Source organism: Hyla sarda, chromosome 4 (genome assembly GCF_029499605.1).
Source record: "Hyla sarda isolate aHylSar1 chromosome 4, aHylSar1.hap1, whole genome shotgun sequence".
Lineage (NCBI taxonomy): Eukaryota > Metazoa > Chordata > Amphibia > Anura > Hylidae > Hyla > Hyla sarda.
The window spans coordinates 13,059,244-13,080,790 of record NC_079192.1 but is presented as its reverse complement, the minus strand read 5'-3'; the positions used below and the strand labels follow the sequence as shown (position 1 = coordinate 13,080,790).

The 21,547-nt window shown below is 49.0% G+C and overlaps 1 protein-coding gene across 2 annotated transcripts in view; it reads right to left on the bottom strand.

The window, feature by feature from the left end:
- The window catches only part of LOC130367550 (vitelline membrane outer layer protein 1 homolog), a 160,087-nt gene that overhangs the window by 20,872 nt on the left and 117,668 nt on the right, over window positions 1-21,547 (bottom strand). For both annotated transcript variants that reach the window (XM_056570025.1, XM_056570026.1), the window contains exon 3: window positions 20,399-20,511. The gene's annotated coding sequence lies outside the window, so the exon portion shown is untranslated. The remainder of the gene's footprint in view (window positions 1-20,398; window positions 20,512-21,547) is intronic.

The window sequence follows — 21,547 nt, the reverse complement described above, 5'->3', positions numbered from 1 at the left end:
TACAAAAACGAAAAAAACTCTGGTCCTTAAGGTGTTAAAGAGGTACTCCGGTGGAAAACAAATCAACTGGTGTAAGAATGTTATACAGATTTGTATTTACTTCTATTTAAAAATCTTAATCCCTTAGTCTTCCAGTACTTATCAGCTGCTGTATGCTCCACAGGAAGTTGTGTAGTTATTTCCAGTCTGACCTGCTCTCTGCTGCCACCTCTGTCTGTCTCAGGAACTGTCCAGAGTAGATGCAAACCTCTCTTACTCTGGACAGTTCTTGACATGTGGTCATACTGGAAAGAACTACACAACTTCCTCTGTAGTATACAGTTCATAATATAGCATCTGTACCTGTGTTTCATGGTGGTCTCACAATTTTTCAGTGATGTTTTCCCTGATGTTTATTTTTAACAGCATACAAAATGACTGTCGTCTCAGGTTTTACTGAGTTGCAGTGCGTCCCAAGACATGTTCAGAGGGAGCTAGTCTGTTTAATGGGTGGAGTGACTTCTGGGTGGGAGGGAGATCATTCTATAGGGAATTGTAGTTTTGCAACAGCTGGAGGAAACTTAGTTAGAAAACACTGGTCTATTGTTTACAGCATAGCATGGAAGGCAGCTCAGGTGTGCTTCAATGAATGGGGTGGGTGATGTGTGGGAGGGAGAAAAGTGACCTCACTCTCACAAGCAAGGAATCCTGGGACTTTAGTTAGAGGGAGGGAACTTCAACAGGAAATAGCCATTTCACAAAAAGAAAGCCGCAACATTATGGTAATCTCACAACACAACCATTTAGCTTCAACACAAGCACGGATCCTTCCTAAGCATGTCCATTACTGTCTGGCAGGTACGTACTAAAATCTCCTTATGGGGGAGAACCCCTTTAAAGTGACATATGAATCCGATACCCAACCTTTTACCCGTGGTGGGACACTACATAAGTTAGTGTCAAAGTTACATCAACATGTGGCAATCCATGTGAACTAGCAGCTTGTTTAAAAACACATCACACTTGTGGATTTTTTATGCTTTTTAGTATTAAAATAAAGGTATAAAAATTATTCTTTTTTGTTGACAGTTGCCTGTCGGTATTCCTAAACAAGGGCCACACGTAAGTGTATCGTAAAGAGTTGTTATGTACACATCACCCAGCCATGCCCCTCCTTTGGAAGACTTTTTTCTTGAGCCTACAGATGCAGCAGCATCACCGTCACCTGAGCTGACCATACCAGCAGGCCTATGTCTGGGCACATCTGCCACTACTTGTACTAGAACTGGGCACATGGATAATGCCAAAAGTGCTGGTACTGCCACCAACTTTACTTGGCAGAGGACATGGCAGGGGTGTTCTTTCCACTACCCCATCCATGCTCAACCTTTCATTGACCAAACAATTATACTGGGATTTTAATTGGAATTTTATTGGAATCTGTGATGATTATGCAATGTTTTTCTCAACTCTCAAAACACTTTTTTTTATTTTTATTCTTTTTACCAACTATATATACATATATATATGTGTGTGTGTGTGTGTGTGTGTGTGTGTGTACTATAGCTCACTAGAATAAACTTTTCAGTACTTACAAAAATATTTTTTTCATAATATAGTTTTAACCAACTCTGTGCCACAAAAACTGCCACTATTAAATCTGCTCTTAAAGGGGTAAATCGCCCCTTGACAACTTATACCCTATTCAAAGAATAGGGGATAAGATGTCTGATCACCCCTTGTGACATCACGCAGTGCCCCCTCAATGAAAATGTATGGGAGGGGGTGTGGCGGCCCCCCATAGACTTGCATTGAGGGGGCGTGGTGTGATGCCTCAAGGGGGCATGGCCGTGACATCACAACCCCCGCTGTCCACACCCAGCGTTCAGAATCAAAATGTTCCGAACACTGGGGCAGCGGAGTACCCCCTTAAACAACTGTGCGCACATCTGACACGCAACCCTTGTTTTGTAGCTTTTTCCCCCGAAGCTATCTTCACACAGCATTATTTCCTTGGCACACAAGTAAATTAAAGAAGATTCCAGGCAGATTTTTCATGTGGAAATTCTGCATGGAATCCAAGTCCCATTGATGTCAATAGACGAAAAACTGGCACACTTTACACAGAACTGGCACATAAGAAAACTGGCACACTTCATACCAGGGGTCTCAAACTCAAATTATCTGGTGGCCACTGGAGGTAGCAGCTCGGTGAGGCTGGGCCGCATGCGTCCCTTACATATAATGCCCCCATCATGTGCCCCTCACATATAATGCCTCCATCATGTGCCCCTCATCATCCACCAGCAACACCCCCCACCAGCAGTAGCACCCCCATCATCCACCAGCAAACCCCCCCCCCCCCCACATTCCTCCTACACCCGTGTGGTAATAGCATGAGCTGACGGATGATGGGGGTGCAACTTCTGGGGGTTCCTCACATTAGGTAGGCAGCATGTTCCCCCCATTAGGTAGTAGCAGGTTCCCCACATTAGGTAGTAGTTTCAGGTTTCCCACATTAGGTAGTAGTAGCAGGTTCCCCACATTCCGTAGTAGTAGCAGGTTCCCCACATTAGGTAATAGTAGCAGGTTCCTCACATTAGGTAGTAGTAACTGGTTCCCAACATAAGGTAGAAGCAGGTTCCCCACATTAGGTAGTAGCAGGCTCCCCACATTAGGTAGAAGCAGGTTCCCCACATTAACTAGTAGCAGGTTCCCCACATTAGGTAGTGGCAGGTTCCCCACATTAGGTAGCAGCAGGCTCCCCACATAAGGTTAGAAGCAGGCTCCCCACATTAGGTAGTAGCAGGCTCCCCACATTAGGTAGTAGCAGGTTCCCCATATTAGGTAGTAGCAGGCTCCCCACATTAGGTAGTAGCAAACTCCCCACATTAGGTAGTAGCAGGTTCCCCACATTAGGTAGTAGTAGCAGGTTCTCCACATTAGGTAGTAGCAGGCTCCCCACATTAGGTAGAAGCAGGCTCCCCACATTAGGTAGAAGCAGGCTCCCACATTAGGTAGAAGCAGGCTCCCCACATTAGGTAGTAGAAGCAGGTTCTCCACATTAGGTAGTAGCAGGCTCTCCACATTAGGTAGTAGCAGGCTCCCCACATTAGGTAGGCAGAAGGTTCCCCACATTAGGTAGTAGTAGCAGGTTCCCCACATTAGGTAGTAGCAGGTTCCCCACATTAGGTAGTAGCAGGCTCCCCACATTAGGTAGTAGCAGGTTCTCCACATTAGGTAGTAGCAGGCTCCCCACATTAGGTAGTAGCAGGCTCCCCACATTAGGTAGGCAGAAGGTTCCCCACATTAGGTAGTAGTAGCAGGTTCCCCACATTAGGTAGTAGCAGGTTCCCCACATTAGGTAGTAGCAGGCTCCCCACATTAGGTAGTAGCAGACTCCCCACATTAGGTAGTAGCAGGTTCCCCACATTAGGTAGTAGTAGCAGGTTCTCCACATTAGGTAGTAGCAGGCTCCCCACATTAGGTAGGCAGAAGGTTCCCCACATTAGGTAGTAGTAGCAGGTTCCCCACATTAGGTAGTAGCAGGTTCCCCACATTAGGTAGTAGCAGGCTCCCCACATTAGGTAGTAGCAGACTCTCCACATTAGGTAGTAGCAGGTTCCCCACATTAGGTAGTAGTAGCAGGTTCTCCACATTAGGTAGTAGCAGGCTCCCCACATTAGGTAGAAGCAGGTTCCCCACATTAGGTAGTAGCAGGCTCCCCACATTAGGTAGTAGAAGCAGGTTCTCCACATTAGGTAGTAGCAGGCTCCCCACATTAGGTAGTAGCAGGCTCCCCACATTAGGTAGTAGCAGGCTCCCCACATTAAGTAGGCAGAAGGTTCCCCACATTAGGTAGTAGTAGCAGGTTCCCCACATTAGGTAGTAGCAGGTTCCCCACATCAGGTAGTAGCAGGTTCCCCACATCAGGTAGTAGCAGGTGTTACGCCTAGCGCTCCGGGTCCCCGCTCCTCCCCGGAGCGCTTACGGCGTCTCTCTCTCCGCAACGCCCCGGTCGGTCCCGCTGACCGGGAGCGCTGCACTGTCATGGCCGTCGGGGATGCGATTCGCACAGCGGGACGCGCCCGCTCGCGAATCGCATCCCAGGTCACTTACCCGTTCCCGTCCCCTGCTGTCATGTGCTGGCGCGCGCGGCTCCGCTCTCTAGGGCGCGCGCGCGCCAGCTCCCTGAGACTTAAAGGGCCAGTGCACCAATGATTGGTGCCTGGCCCAATTAGCTTAATTGGCTTCCACCTGCTCCCAGACTATATCTGATCTCTGCCCCTGCACTCCCCTGCCGGATCTTGTTGCCTTAGAGCCTAGTGAAAGCGTTACTGTGTTTGTCCATACTGTGTACTTGACCTCCAGCTATTACCTTATTAACTACGATCCTTGCTGCCTGCCCCGACCTTCTGCTACGTCCGACCTTGCTTCTGTCTACTCCCTTGTACCGCGCCTATCTTCAGCAGTCAGAGAGGTTGAGCCGTTGCTAGTGGATACGACCTGGTCACTACCGCCGCAGCAAGACCATCCCGCTTTGCGGCGGGCTCTGGTGAACACCAGTAGTGACTTAGAACCGGTCCACTAGCACGGTCCACGCCAATCCCTCTCTGGCACAGAGGATCCACCTCCTGCCAGCCGGCATCGTGACAGTAGATCCGGCCATGGATCCCGCTGAGGTTCCCCTGCCTTCTATCTCTGATCTCACCACGGTGGTCGCCCAGCAATCCCGACAGATCGCCCATCTAACCCACCAGCTGTCGGAAGTGTCCACCATGGTGCAGCAACTTCAGTCGCAACTTCTGCTTCTGCTACAGCAGCAACCATCTCCTCCGCCAGCTCCTGCACCCCTTCCGCAGCGAGTGGCCACTCCTAGCCTCCGCTTGTCCCTGCCGGACAAATTTGATGGGGACTCTAAGTTTTGCCGTGGCTTTCTTTCGCAATGTTCCCTGCACTTGGAGATGATGTCGGACCAGTTTCCTACTGAAAGGTCTAAGGTGGCTTTCGTAGTCAGCCTTCTGTCTGGAAAAGCCCTGTCATGGGCCACACCGCTCTGGGACCGCGATGACCCCGTCACTGCCTCTGTACACTCCTTCTTCTCGGAAATTCGAAGTGTCTTTGAGGAACCTGCCCGAGCCTCTTCTGCTGAAACTGCCCTGCTGAACCTGGTCCAGGGTAATTCTTCCGTTGGCGAGTACGCCATACAATTCCGTACTCTTGCTTCTGAACTATCCTGGAATAATGAGGCCCTCTGCGCGACCTTTAAAAAAGGCCTATCCAGCAACATTAAAGATGTTCTGGCCGCACGAGAAATTCCTGCTAACCTGCATGAACTCATTCATCTAGCCACTCGCATTGACATGCGTTTTTCTGAGAGACATCAAGAGCTCCGCCAGGAAAAAGACTTAGATCTCTGGGCACCTCTCCCACAGTCTCCGTTGCAATCTACGCCTAGGCCTCCCGCCGAGGAGGCCATGCAAGTGGATCGGTCTCGCCTGACCCAGGAGGAGAGGAATCGCCGTAGGGAAGAAAATCTTTGTCTGTACTGTGCCAGTACCTAACATTTCCTGGTGGATTGCCCTATCCGTCCTCCACGTCTGGGAAACGCACGCTCGCACCCAGCTCTCGTGGGTGTGGCGTCTCTTGATTCAAAGTCGGCTTCTCCACGTCTCACGGTGCCCGTGCGGATTTCTCCTTCAGCCAACTCCTCCCTCTCAGCCGTGGCCTGCCTGGACTCTGGTGCCTCTGGGAATTTTATTCGGGAGTCCTTGGTGAATAAATTCCGCATCCCGGTGACCCGTCTCGTCAAGCCACTCTACATTTCCGCGGTCAACGGAGTCAGGTTGGATTGCACCGTGCGTTACCGCACGGAGCCCCTCCTAATGTGCATCGATCCTCATCACGAAAAAATTGAGTTTTTGGTCCTCTCCAATTGCACTTCCGAAATTCTCCTTGGACTACCCTGGCTTCAACACCATTCCCCAACCCTGGATTGGTCCACAGGGGAGATCAAGAGCTGGGGTACCTCTTGTTTCAAGGACTGCCTTAAACCGGTTCCCAGTACTCCCTGCCGTGACCCTGTGGTTCCCCCTGTATCCGGTCTCCCTAAGGTCTTTATGGACTCTGCCTGCCATAAGAAGTGCCTCTCCCCCCCTCCCAGTCCAGTCAGGCAAGCCTCGGTGCCTCCTCATGGCTCCCGTCCTGGTGTCACACTGCCCCGTGCCAGGCCTCGCCCTCTGCCCTCCCTCCCCATTCCCACTCCTGCTGTACTGCCTGCCGTTGAGGAATCCCTCCATTCTTTCCCGGTGTCCTCATCCCAGGGGAGGCAGTTACCGGACAAAGAGAAGGGGAGACCTAAGGGGGGGGGGGTACTGTTACGCCTAGCGCTCCGGGTCCCCGCTCCTCCCCGGAGCGCTTACGGCGTCTCTCTCTCCGCAGCGCCCCGGTCGGTCCCGCTGACCGGGAGCGCTGCACTGTCATGGCCGTCGGGGATGCGATTCGCACAGCGGGACGCGCCCGCTCGCGAATCGCATCCCAGGTCACTTACCCGTTCCCGTCCCCTGCTGTCATGTGCTGGCGCGCGCGGCTCCGCTCTCTAGGGCGCGCGCGCGCCAGCTCCCTGAGACTTAAAGGGCCAGTGCACCAATGATTGGTGCCTGGCCCAATTAGCTTAATTGGCTTCCACCTGCTCCCAGATTATATCTGATCTCTGCCCCTGCACTCCCCTGCCGGATCTTGTTGCCTTAGAGCCTAGTGAAAGCGTTACTGTGTTTGTCCATACTGTGTACTTGACCTCCAGCTATTACCTTATTGACTACGATCCTTGCTGCCTGCCCCGACCTTCTGCTACGTCCGACCTTGCTTCTGTCTACTCCCTTGTACCGCGCCTATCTTCAGCAGTCAGAGAGGTTGAGCCGTTGCTAGTGGATACGACCTGGTCACTACCGCCGCAGCAAGACCATCCCGCTTTGCGGCGGGCTCTGGTGAACACCAGTAGTGACTTAGAACCGGTCCACTAGCACGGTCCACGCCAATCCCTCTCTGGCACAGAGGATCCACCTCCTGCCAGCCGGCATCGTGACAGCAGGTTCCCCACATTAGGTAGAAGCAGGTTCCCCACATTAGGTAGAAGCAGGTTCCCCACATTAGGTAGAAGCAGGCTCCCCACATTAGGTAGTAGCAGGTTCCCCACATTAGGTAGAAGAAGGTTCCCCACATTAGGTAGAAGCAGGTTCCCCACATTAGGAAGTAGCAGGCTCCCCACATTAGGTAGAAGCAGGTTCCCAACATTAGGAAGTAGCAGGCTCCCCACATTAGGTAGAAACAGGTTCCCCACATTAGGAAGTAGCAGGTTCCCCACATTAGGAAGTAGCAGGCTCCCCACATTAGGTAGAAACAGGTTCCCCACATGTGACTCTCACCCACAAACAACCAGACGGACACCCACACATGCGCGCACACACACACACACAGACACCCACACATCCACACACACACAGACAGACACACATGCTCACACACACAAACTGACACCCACACAGACAGACACCCACACATGCTCACACACAGACAACCTTACCTGTCCTGCGCTGCGCTTCTCCTCTCCGGCGTCGGCCTGACGAGTGACGTCACTGACGTCCTCCTGTGCGGGTCTGCGGAGGGACGTCATATGCGCGACGTCCCTCATCAGACTCGGGCCGTCCGGCCAACCGGAGACGGGGAGGAGGAGGGCGGGGTAAGTGAAGTCTTCCGGGCATTTAGCGCTGCTTGCCCAAAGCAACGCTAAATGCCCGAAGAAGGTAATTGCCCGCCGATCGGAACTGCATATCCTGGGCGTCGGGCAATACAAGTGACACATGCCTAGTGCGGGCTTCAAACTTTCGTTCCGCGGGCTGGAAATGGCCCGCAGGCCGGGAGTTTGAGACCCCTGCTTTACAGAGATTTTGGCCTTTTAAAATAACTACACTACACTTTCTGGCTGCATTATCCTCTCACAAATCTCCTTAAAACAGCCTTCACAGCTTCATGCATAGACTTTTCTGGTGCCTCTAACCCACCCCTATACTGCCTCCTATTTGGCTGGGAGCTGCAGGGCTCAAGTCCTGTGGGAACACATGGGAACTGAGTTCCTGCACTTTTTTCTACAGCAGGAACACCGTTCCCATTAGCAGTACCAGTCCTTGAGTGGAAATCTTGAGTTCCCACACTTTTTTTTCCTCAGACTTGACCCCTGGGGAGCTGTATGCACACCATTTTTGGCTAACCTAAGGTCATGTGATCCTCCTACTTGCAAAGTATTCTGGGCTACACTGATGTCAAGTCTATGTCCCTCATTCCTACTGCAATTCTAATTTACAAGTCTGTATAACATTCTGGAGCCAGTTGATATGACAAAAATTGTTTTCCACCGGAGTACCCCTTTAGGGGTATACTTCTGATTATCAGTAACTACCAAAAATCACCATTACTATATTACCAGTAATTATTTCATTGACCTTACATAGAGGTAAAATGTATTATCCTTTAAAATACCACAGTTATTTGCTTTACCCTGTAATGCCGAGCGCTCCGGGTCCCGCATCCATCCCGGAGTGCTCGCGGCGTGTCTCCTCCTGCAGCGCCCCGGTCTGTCACTCTGACCGGGAGCGCTGCTACAGTGCTGCCGGCGGGGATAAGATCCGCATGGCGGCACAAGTCCACCCGCGGACCGCATCCCATTCTACTCACCTCTCTCTGTCTGCTGTGTCCTCCCGGCGCACGGCCCCATGCTCTCCAGTCACCACTTCAGTCCAGACCTTCTTCTCAGAAGTACACTCTGTCTTTGAGGAACCAGCCCGGGTTTCTTCAGCCGAAACAGCTATGTTGAGTCTTGTCCAAGGAAACGCTACAGTGGGCGACTACGCCATTCGGTTTCGGACTCTTGCCTCAGAATTAGCCTGGAATGATGAGACTCTCTGCGCGACCTTCAAGAAAGGTTTATCCAGCCACATCAAAGATGTTCTGGCCGCACGAGAGATACTCTCAGACCTGTCTGAACCAATCCATTTGGCCACCCGCATTGATATGCGTTTTTCAGAAAGGCGACAGGAGCTACGCCAAGAAAAGGATCTTGTTCACACCAGGCGGTTTCCCCGCCTAACACCTCTCTTTCAGCATCTGCTGCAACCTGTTACTGTGCCTTCCGCTGAGGAGGCTATGCAAGTGGATCGGTCTCGCCTGACCAAACTTGAGAGGACTCGCCGTAGGAATGAGAACCTTTGCCTGTACTGTGCGAGCTCCGAGCATTTCCTAAAGGACTGCCCTCTTCGTCCTCCGCGTCTGGGAAGATGCCCGCACCTAGTAAACATGGGAGAGGCGTTACTGGGTGTGGATTCATCCTCTCCACACCTGACTATTCCTGTACGGATTCTTTGCCTACTAAAACTGCCTTTTCTGCCGTGGCCTTTCTGGACTCTGGTTCAACAGGAAATTTCATTGAGGCCTCTTTAGTCAACAGATTCAACATCCCAGTGACCCGTCTCGTCAAGCCCTTTCTTCATTTCCTCCATGAGTGGACAGAATCTGGACTGTACCGTGCGCTATCACACAGAGCCCTTGCGCATGAACGTTGGTGTCCTCCATCATGAGAACATTTAATTTTTCGTGCTTCCCAACTGTACCTCAGAAGTTCTACTTGGCTTGCCTTGGCTCCAGCGCCACTCACCTATCCTCGACTGGTCTTCTGGGGACATTAAGTTGGGGTCCTACCTGTCACAAGCGATGCTTTAAGACTTTACCCTCCAGTCAAGTACCCATCGCTCCACCTCTGCCAGGCCTGCCTAAGGCCTACCAGGACTTTTCTGATGTTTTTTGTATAAAGCAAGCAGAGGTCTTACCACCACACAGACCCTATGACTGCCCTATTGACTTGCTTCCTGGTACTTCTCCGCCCCGTGGCAGGATATATCCACTCTCTGCTCCAGAGACCCAAGCCATGTCCGAGTATGTTCAAGAAAATCTAAAAAAAAAAGTTTTATCAGAAAATCTTCGTCTCCTGCTGGAGCAGGGTTCTTCTTTGTTGCTAAGAAATATGGATCCCTACGTCCATGCATCGATTACCGCGGTTTAAATAAAATTACAGTAAAAAAACATTATCCACTCCCCCTTATTCCTGAACTGTTTGACTGTCTGCGGGGAGCAAACATTTTTACCAAACTTGATCTAAGAGGGTCTTATAATCTTATCCGTATACATGAAGGAGACGAGTGGAAAACTGCATTCAACACCCGTGACGGACATTTTAAATATCTTGTCATGCCTTTCGGCCTTTGCAACGCCCCTGCAGTTTTCCAGGACTTTGTCAATGAAATTTTTCGTGACATGCTGTATTCCTGTGTAGTAGTCTATCTGGATGACATTCTTATTTTTTTTCCAACTCTGAGGAACATCGCCTCCTTGTCCATCAGGTGTTGCAGCGCCTACGCAAGAATCATCTTTATGCTAAGATTGAAAAATGTCTCTTTGAACGCAGCAGTCTGCCTTTCCTGGGATACACTGTGTCCAGTCAAGGCCTTCAAATGGATCCTGACAAGCTTTCTGCGGTTCTGGATTTGCCACGCCCCTCTGGACTACGAGCTATCCAGCGTTTCCTCGGGTACATTAACTACTACCGTCAATTTATTCCCCACTTCTCCACCATCGTTGCACCTATTGTAGCATTGACCAAGAAAGACGCAAACCCGAGGTCCTGGCCACCAATGGTGGAGGAGGCCTTTAACCAACTCAAAGCTGCCTTCGCTTCTGCATCTGTTCTGTCCAGGCCTGATCCCTCGAATGCTGAATGGATGCTTCTTCTATCGGTGCCGATGCCGTTTTAACTAAAAAAAAAAAACGCTACTGGAAAAAATCGCACTTGCGTTTTTTTTCTCCAAGACTTTCTCTCCTGCAGAAAAAAATTATTCGATTGGAAATCGTGAACTTTTGGCCATCAAATTGGCACTTGAGGAGTGGAGACATCTTTTGGAGGGGTCCCTGCATCCCATCATCATTTACACGGATCATAAAAATTTATCGTATCACCAGACTGCCCAGCGATTAAATCCTCGCCAAGCTAGATGGACATTGTTTTTTGCCCGCTTCAATTTTGAAATTCATTTTCGTCCAGCCGACAAGAACGTCAGAGCTGACGCACATCACATTCCACCGATGTTTCCGAATCTGAAGCCCCTCCACAGCACATAATATCTCCTGAGTGTCTGATCTCCTCCTCTCCAGCCACTCTTGTGCAAGTTCCTCCAGGGAAGACCTTTGTACCTCCACACCTTTGCCTCAAAATTATTAAATGGGGTCACTCTTCTCATTTGGCTGGACATGTTGGTGTCAAGAAGTCTGTGCAGTTAATTTTCAGACACTATTGGTGGCCTTCCTTGGAGAAAGATGTGACTGATTTTGTTCGGGCTTGTACTACCTGTGCCCGTGACAAGACGCCACGCCAGAAGCCAGCAGGTCTCCTCCTTCCTTTACCTGTACCTGAACAGCCATGGTCCCATATTGCTATGGACTTTATCACCGATCTGCCACCATCCCGCAACAATACAGTCATCTGGGTGGTCGTTGATCATTTTTCTAAAATGACTCATTTTGTCCCTCTGCCGGGTCTTCCTTCTGCGCCACAATTGACGAAACAATTTTTTCTTCATATTTTTCACCTCCATGGGCTTCCCACGCATATCGTCTCAGACAGAGGTGTCCAATTTGTTTCTAAATTTTGGACGCCACTCTGCAGTCAATTAAAGATCAAACTTAATTTTTCTTCTGCTTACCACCCTCAATCCAACGGGCAAGTGGAGAAAGTGAATCAGATACTTGGTGACTACCTGCGACATTTTGTCTCCTCCCGCCAAGATGATTGGGTCGACCTTCTGCCCTGGGCTGAATTTTCGTACAACTTTAAAAACTCTGAGTCTTCCTCCAAATCCCCATTTTTTGTGGTGTACGGCTGTCACCCGCTTCCCCCCCCCTCCCCATCCCCACTTCCTCTGGGGTTCCTGCCGTGGATTAATTGACGCAAGATTTTTCTTCCATCTGGCGTGAGACTCAAAAGTCGCTTCTACTGGCCTCTGCTCGTATGAAGAGACATGCTGACAAAAAGAGAAGGGTTCCTCCTGTATTTTCCCTTGGTGACAGGGTATGGCTTTCTGCTAAGTACATTTGATTCCGTGTACCCAGTTACAAGTCGAGCCCCCGATTTTTAGGCCCTTTCAAAGTCAAAAAACAAATTAATATAAAAAAAGATCAGTCCTCAGTGTTCCACTCACAAAAATGAGTGTGCTATGGATAACTAGTAATACATTCTTAAAATGCCAGTTGATATATATTAATTATTTATTACACAGTAAACTTCTAGAGACACTTTTAGTTTACTGTGTAATAAATAATTAATATATATCAACTGGCATTTTAAGAATTTATTACTAGTTATCCATAGCACACTCATTTTTGTGAGTGGAACACTGAGGACTGATCTTTTTTTATATTGTTTTCTTTTTCCCCCTCCTTTGAGTGAAGGAAATCAGTTAACCTTGTGTTCTTTAGTGTGCGCTCCACGTCTCTTTTTGTATTTGTTTAAAAAACAAATTAACCCTGTCTCTTACCAACTTCATCTTCCCTCCTCTCTCCGTATTCCTAACTCTTTCCATGTTTCTCTACTCAAGCCCAGGGCCGGATCATCATTGGCGCTCATGGAGCACCTGCTTGGGGCCCCAGGCCCCGCAGGGGGCCCCCAGGGCCGCCATCAGGGCAGTACAGGCAGTACTGCCGTCAGGGCCCCGGACCAGGTGCACTGTGTACTGGGGGCCCGCTGCTACCGACTCTGTCACTTTCCTCCCGCACTGCATGTTAGTAAAAAGAACAAGCCTCTTGCAAAGCAGTAGGGCTTGTTCTTTTTACGGAGCTAAAATCATGGGGGGCCATCCCCTCCTCCTGCCTGAACTTTGCAGGGCCTACCTACTCCCAGGCTTAGCAGTACCCCACACATGTGCAAGAAGATGTACGGGCCTCTCTCCTGGGCCCCTCCCCCAGCTGCTCAGTAAGTTCCCCATCCTCCTGCTGTACACAGCTCGGCAGTCGGGGAATAGGAGGAGGGGGAGGCTGCAGGCTGCACAGTGCTACAGCTGGGAGCAGAAGTCAGGCTGGGGGCTACACAAAATGTGGACCCCCTGGAGCTGTTCAATCCTGCCTAAAAAGTAAGTGTGCTTTTGTGTATGTGTGTGTGTATATGTCCTGTGTCTGAATGTGTATATGTCCTGGGCCTGATTGTGTATATGTCCTGTGCCTGATTGTGTATATGTCCTGTGCCTGATTGTGTATATGTCCTGTGCCTGCTTGTGTATATGTCCTGGGCCTGATTGTGTATATGTCCTGGGCCTGATTGTGTATATGTCCTGGGCCTGATTGTGCATATGTCCTGGGCCTGATTGTGTATATGTCCTGGGCCTGATTGTGTATATGTCCTGTGTCTGATTGTGTCTATGTCCTGTGTCTGATTGTGTCTATGTCCTGTGCCTGATTGTGTATATGTCCTGTGCCTGATTGTGTATATGTCCTGGGCCTGATTGTGTATATGTCCTGTGCCTGATTGTGTATATGTCCTGTGCCTGATTGTGTATATGTCCTGTGCCTGATTGTGTATATGTCCTGTGCCTGATTGTGTATATGTCCTGTGCCTGATTGTGTATATGTCCTGTGCCTGATTGTGTAGATGTCCTGGGCCTGATTGTGTAGATGTCCTGGGTCTGATTGTGTATATGTCCTGGGCCTGATTGTGTATATGCCCTGTGCCTGATTGTGTATATGTCCTGTGCCTGATTGTGTAGATGTCCTGTGCCTGATTGTGTATATGTCCTGTGCCTGATTGTGTATATGTCCTGGGCCTGATTGTGTAGATGTCCTGGGCCTGATTGTGTATATGTCCTGTGTCTGATTGTGTATATGTCCTGGGCCTGAATGTGTATATGTCCTGGGCCTGATTGTGTATATGTCCTGGGCCTGATTGTGTATATGTCCTGTGCCTGATTGTGTAGATGTCCTGTGCCTGATTGTGTATATGTCCTGTGCCTGATTGTGTATATGTCCTGTGCCTGATTGTGTAGATGTCCTGTGCCTGATTGTGTATATGTCCTGTGCCTGATTGTGTATATGTCCTGGGCATGATTGTGTAGATGTCCTGGGCCTGATTGTGTATATGTCCTGTGTCTGATTGTGTATATGTCCTGGGCCTGAATGTGTATATGTCCTGGGCCTGATTGTGTATATGTCCTGTGTCTGATTGTGTATATGTCTTGTGCCTGATTGTGTATATGTCCTGGGCCTGATTGTGTATTTTGTCCTGTGTCTGATTGTGTATATGTCCTGGGCCTTATTGTGTATATGTCCTGGGCCTGATTGTGTATATGTCCTGGGCCTGATTGTGTATATGTCCTGTGCCTGTGTATATGTCCTGTGTCTGATTGTGTATATGTCCTGTGTCTGATTGTGTATATGTCCTGGGCCTGATTGTGTATATGTCCTGGGCCTGATTGTGTATATGTCCTGGGCCTGATTGTGTATATGTCCTGTGTCTGAATGTGTATATGTCCTGTGTCTGATTGTGTATATGTCCTGGGCCTGATTGTGTATATGTCCTGGGCCTGATTATGTATATGTCCTGTGTCTGATTGTGTATATGTCCTGGGCCTGATTGCGTATATGTCCTGTGTCTGATTGTGTATATGTCCTGTGCCTGTGTATATGTCCTGTGTCTGATTGTGTATATGTCCTGGGCCTGATTGTGTATATGTCCTGTGTCTGATTGTGTATATGTCCTGGGCCTGAATGTGTATATGTCCTGGGCCTGATTGTGTATATGTCCTGTGTCTGATTGTGTATATGTCTTGTGCCTGATTATGTATATGTCCTGTGTCTGATTGTGTATATGTCCTGGGCCTGATTGTGTATATGTCCTGGGCCTGATTATGTATATGTCCTGGGCCTGATTGTGTATATGTCCTGTGTCTGATTGTGTATATGTCCTGGGCCTGATTGTGTATATGTCCTGGGCCTGATTGTGTATTTTGTCCTGTGTCTGATTGTGTATATGTCTGTTAATATTATGAATGTATATATGCAATGTGCAGGCTTTCTGTATCTGTGCAATGTGTGTGTGGGGCACTATATGGGTATTTGGGGGGCTCTCTTCAGGAGACTGGGAAAGCTGGGTGACAGGTAGTGCACAGTGCAGGGCTCACTCTACTTCCTCAGCTTTATGTACTCTTTGTCACCCAGCTTTCCCAGTCTCCTAAAGGGAATATCAGTCTGGTGAAGCAGCCACATTGGAGAGGAGACATGGAGTGAAGTAATGTCCCACTAGTACTTCCACAGATTTATAAGACTCCTGAATGGCAGAATACTAGTATGACATCTGGTACTTCATGTTTCCAATATGGCTGCTTCATCAGACATATACATGTCCATTTACATGCTAAAATCTGGCCATATTTTGATTTGTAATGCTGCACATATTTGGGAGAGATTGATCAAGACTTGTACAGAGGAAAAGTTGATGAGTTGACCATAGCAACCAATCAGATTACTTTAATTTTTGAAAAGGCCTCTGAAAGCGATCTGATTGGTTGCTATGGGCAGCTGCTCTACTTTTCCTCAGCACAGGTCTTGATGAATCTAGGGGTGGCCAGACACTATGGCTGTATGGGGCCCTGAAATTCCTGATGGCAGCCCTGGGAGCCCCCATCACATTCGGGACATCCCTGTGTCCCGAAATATCTTTTCAGGACACAAGAATGCCCCGGTTATCGGGAGGTATGGCACGCAGGGACGTCACTTATGTCTTATGCGTGCGCCCATATGGCCCATAGGCCCTAGCAATAGATCGTGCCACCGGACCGGAGGAGCGATGGTAGGAACACTGGGGCAGTAAACAGGCATACAGCCTCCAGCCATACTCTGTATATGGCTGAAGGCTCTATGTCTGGGGGGGAACTGTACTGCATCTAATGTGGGGGAACTATACTGCACCTAATGTGAGGAACTATACTGCACCTAATGTGGGGGAACTGTACTGCACCTAATGTGAGGGAACTCTACTGCACCTAATGTGAGGGAACTATACTGCACCTAATGTGGGGGAACTCTACTGCACCTAATGTGAGGGAACTATACTGCACCTAATGTGGGGGAACTCTACTGCACCTAATGTGGGGGAACTCTACTGCACCTTTTGTGGGGGAACTCTACTGCACCTAATGTGGGGGAACTCTACTGCACCTAATGTGGGGGAACTCTACTGCACCTAATGTGGGGGAACTCTACTGCACCTAATGTGGGGGAACTCTACTGCACCTAATGTGGGGGGACTCTACTGCACTTAATGTGGGGGGAACTGTACTGCACCTAATGTTGGGGGAACTGTACTGCACCTAATGGGGGGAACTGTACCGCACCTAATGGGGGGAGGGAACTGAACCCCTAATGGGGGGGGGGAACTTTACTGCACCCCTAATGGGGGGGAACTGTACTGCACCCCTAATGGGGGGGGGACTACTGCACCCCTAATGGGGGGGAACTGTACTGCACCCCAATGGGGGGGGACTGTACTGCACCTAAAGGGGGGGAACTGTACTGCACACCTAACGTGGGGGGAACTGTACTGCACCCCTAATGGGGGGGGGACTGTACTGCACACCTAACGTGGGGGGAACTGTACTGCACCCCTAATGGGGGGGGGGGAACTGTACTGCACCCCTAATGGGGGGGGGACTGTACTGCACCTAAGGGGGGGGAGACAGTACTACACCTATTGGGGGGAGACTGTACTGCACCCCTAATGGGGGGGGACTGTACTGCACCCCTAATGTGGGGGAAACTGTACTGCACCTAATGGGGGGAACTGTACTGCACCTAATGAGGGGAACTGTACTGCACCTAATGGGGGAGGGAACTGTACCCCTAAGGGGGGGGACTGTACTGCACCCCTAATGGGGGACGACGACTGTACTGCACCCCTAAAGGGGGGGACTGTACTGCACCCCTAATGGGGGGGACTGTACTGCACCCCTAATGTTGGGGAACTGTACTGCACCCCTAATGGGGGGGGGGACTCAACTGCACCCCTAATGGGGGGGAACTGTACTGCACCCCTAATGTGGGGGGAACTGTACTGCACACCTAATGGGGTGGAACTGTACTGCACCCCTAATGGGGGGGAACTGTAATGCACCCCTAATGGGGGGGAACTGTACTGCACCCCTAATGTGGGGGGAACTGTACTGCACACCTAATGGGGTGGAACTGTACTGCACCCCTAATGGGGGGGAACTGTAATGCACCCCTAATGTGGGGGGAACTGTACTGCACACCTAATGGGGTGGAACTGTACTGCACCCCTAACGGGGTGGAACTGTACTGCACCCCTATTGGGGGGAACTGTACTGCACCCCTAATGGGGGGGAACTGTACTGCACCCCTAATGTGGGGGGAACTGTACTGCACCCCTAAGGTGGGGGAACTGTACTGCACCCCTACAGGGGGGGGGGGCTGTACTGCACCCCTAATGGGGGGGAACTGTACTGCACCCCTAATGGGGAGGGGACTGTACTGCACCCCTAATGTGGGGGGAGCTGTACTGCACCCCTAATGTGAGGTGAACTGTATTGCACCCCTGATGTCTAGGGAACTGTATTGCACCCCTGATGTGGGGGGAACTGTACTGCACCCCTAATGTGGGGGACTTATGCTACACCTAATGTGGGGAACTTTACTGCACCTAATGTGGGGGAACTGTCGGGGGGGATGGGGGGACTGCCGGGCGGGGCGGGGGGGGGGGGGGCATCATAATGAAGTGCTCCGTCTTCCAGGCAGCCTTAATCTGGCCCTGCTCAAGCTTGTTGGTTTTAACCGTTATTCCCCCAAGGTCATGGTCCCTACCCCTGTCTCCGGTTCCTCTGACATCTTTGCTGTAAAAGAAATCCTGGCATCCAAAACCGTCAGAGGTAAAAAATTATTTTTGGTCAATTGGGAGAATTGCGGTCCTGAGGAGAGATCCTGGGAGCCTGAGGCCAATATTCTTGATAAAGAGCTCATCCGTAAGTTCCTAGGATCCGAAAAGAGGGGAGACCAAAGGGGGGGGGGGGCTACTGTAACGCTGAGTGCTCCGGGTCCCGCATCCATCCCGGAGCGATCACAGCGTGTCTCCTCCTGCAGCGCCCCGGTCTGTCACTTTGACCGTGAACGCTGCTACAGTGCTGCCGGCGGGGATGCAATCCGCATGGCGGCACAAGTCCGCCCGCGGACTGCATCCCGTTCTACTCACCTCCCTCTGTCTGCGCCGGCTCTCTTAAATTTAAAGGGCCGGTCACTGTTAATCACTCCCAAACACATATAAACCCACTTCCCTTCCTCTCCTCGCCGGATCTTATTGCCTAGTGAAAGCGTTTCTTGAGTGTCTGTTGCCTTGTTACCAGAACCCTTGCTGTTGCCCCTGACTACGAACCTTGCCGCCTGCCCTGACCTTCTGCTACGTCTGACCTTGCCTTGCCTTGTCCTTCTGTACCGCGCCATCTCAGCTGCCGGAGAGGTTGAGTCGCTACCGGGTGGATCGACCTGGGGGTTACCGCCGCAGCCTTGCTTTGCGGCGGGCTCTTGTGAATACCAGTAAAATCTTAGACTCCGTTCCCCTGGTACGGCCCACGCCATCTCCTCTCCGGCACAGAGGATCCACCTCCAGTGTCCTCACCATCCGCCAGCCCGGATCCTGACATTACCAATCGGGTTTCACCTTGGGAAGACCACCAATTGGCAAAAGAAGCTTTGAAACTGGGTTTTTTCACACTTACAAAGTTATCAGGAAAGGGGGTCTATCTGATCCCAGTGGTTGGACCACAGGAATCCCCTGCGATCTCGAACTACATGCAGCAGCACACTTGGGCTTTGTAAGGAAACATCATTTTTTTCCTCCACACACGTAAATCATTTAAAAAAGTGTCTGTTTTTTAACAAAATGAATTTAAATAATGAATTGCCCCTCCCAAGAGGGTTTTAATGCCTTGAGGACACAGGTCGTATGTTTACCCCCTGTGCCTGCTACTGGACTTTGAAGCTGACCTCGATTTAAGGCTGGTGGATTATCAACATCCATGACTCACGGCTAATGCTGGACATAGCTGATCAGGCCGATGTCTGGCATTAACCCTGTAGATGCCACAATCAAGTTTAAGTGTAAAACATGTGCGTCGGTTAGCTCAGGGGGGCTGATTGGGACCGCCAAAGTGCAATCGCAGGGTCTAGATAAGTTGACAAGAAGGTCATAGGGTCCCTACCTGCTTCCATGTCATCTGATCAGCGCTCCAGAAATACAGAAAGCCTCAGCAGCCTGTAGTAATGGAGCGCTGATAACACTGATCAATGCTGTTCTATGGCGCAGCATTTTTGGGTGTATGCAATCTAAATATTACATGTAATAGTTCCTTATAGGGCCTTAAAAATTGTGTAAAAAATGTTAATAAATGGGAATAAAAGTTTTAATCACTCCACTTTCCCAATTTTTTTATAAAACAAATAAAATAAAGTAAATAAACATAAACATATGTGGTATATCCATGTGTGTAATTGTTCAAACTATTCAAATGTAACATTAAATAAACAGTAAAAAGTTCTGAACTTCATCATTTTTGGTCACTTCATATAACAGAAAAAAAATTTATTAAAAAAAGATCAAAAAGTCCCATCAAAACAAATATTGTATCAATAAAAACTACACATCACAAAATTTAGCTCTAATACAGCCAGTATACAAGAAAATAAAAGTGTGAGGGGATTTAAAAAAAATTTAAAGTGGCTAAAATTTAAAGCAACAGAGAAAAAGTAACAAAAAAGTTACAAAATACTGATGGAAATAAAAAATGCACCGGCTAAATAACAAAAGGATAGGGGGAAAAAAACGTAATTTAGAAGTCAAAATCATAAACACTACAAAAAGATGCCACAACTTCTGTACGGTGCTGCTGAATGTGTCAGGCCTTGTTCACATTGCCACCGGACTCCGCTATTCAGAGTTCCACCAGCAATCCGGCCAAATGGACAGGAGTTTAGCGGAGAAAAAATTGTGCAGGTACTATTTTTTTCTCCATTAAAGTCCTGTAAAATTACTGGGTCACCGACAGACTCCAAGAAAGTGAATCCAATCCGTCATGACAGTGGTGTGCATCCGACCCGTTTCAGGGTCTGATAAGCGCAAAAAAGAAATAATAATAATAAAAGAGCCGATCGGACCATTTATGGGTCGGATGGAAACGGCTGTTTAAACCTAGCCTGAATAACATAAAAGTAACATAAAAGTAAAGACCGGGAAGAGGTGTGTGTGTGTGTGGGGGGGGGGGGTACTTACTCTCCTTTACTGGAGGATACGGTACCAACAAAGTTTCCAGAGTAAGGATCCGTGCAGAGCAAGTAAATGGAGTTGACCCCCGTGGTGTCCGCTGTCACCAGATCCCTGTCCACCTGAGGAGTCAAACAAGATTTAATCAGACAAGATACTGTCAGGTAAGTCTGAGGCTTTGTTCACACTATAGAAAATCCAAAAGGAAATTACTGTCTGAAGCCTCCTTCAGAATCGGAGCCTAATGTCCCATTGACCGCAGTGCAGTTCCGGGTCGGATTCCACCGAAAGAATAAACAATGGACCATACATATGATTACTGATCCGAGAAGGAGCCGAGATTTCCCCCAATAAATGACAAGTTATCCTCCCACAAAACTATATATTATCTGCTCAGCTCCTCCTGCTCTATAACATGATACCTGCAGATTGTAGTGTATTGTATATATCATCTGCTCAGCTCCTCCTGCTCTATAACATGATACCTGCAGATTATACTGTATTGTATATATCATCTGCTCAGCTCCTCCTGCTCTATAACATGATACCTGCAGATTGTACTGTATTGTATATATCATCTGTTCAGCTCCTCCTGCTCTATAACATGTTACCTGCAGATTGTACTGTATTGTATATATCATCTGCTCAGCTCCTCCGGCTCTATAACATGATACCTACAGATTGTATTTATCATCTGCTCAGCTCTTCCTGCTCTATAACATGATACCTGCAGATTATACTGTATTGTATATATCATCTGTTCAGCTCCTCCTGCTCTATAACATGTTACCTGCAGTTTGTACTGTATTGTATTTATCATCTGCTCAGCTCTTCCTGCTCTATAACATGATACCTGCAGATTGTACTGTATTGTATATATTATCTGTTCAGCTCCTCCTGCTCTATAACATGATACCTGCAGATTGTACTGTATTGTATATATCATCTGTTCAGCTCCTCCTGCTCTATAACATCATACCTGCAGATTATTCTGTATTGTATATATCATCTGTTCAGCTCCTCCTGCTCTATAACATGTTACCTGCAGATTGTATTGTATTGTATTTATCATCTGCTCAGCTCCTCCTGCTCTATAACATGATACCTGCAGATTGTATTGTATTGTATATGTCATCTGCTCAGCTCCTCCTGCTCTAT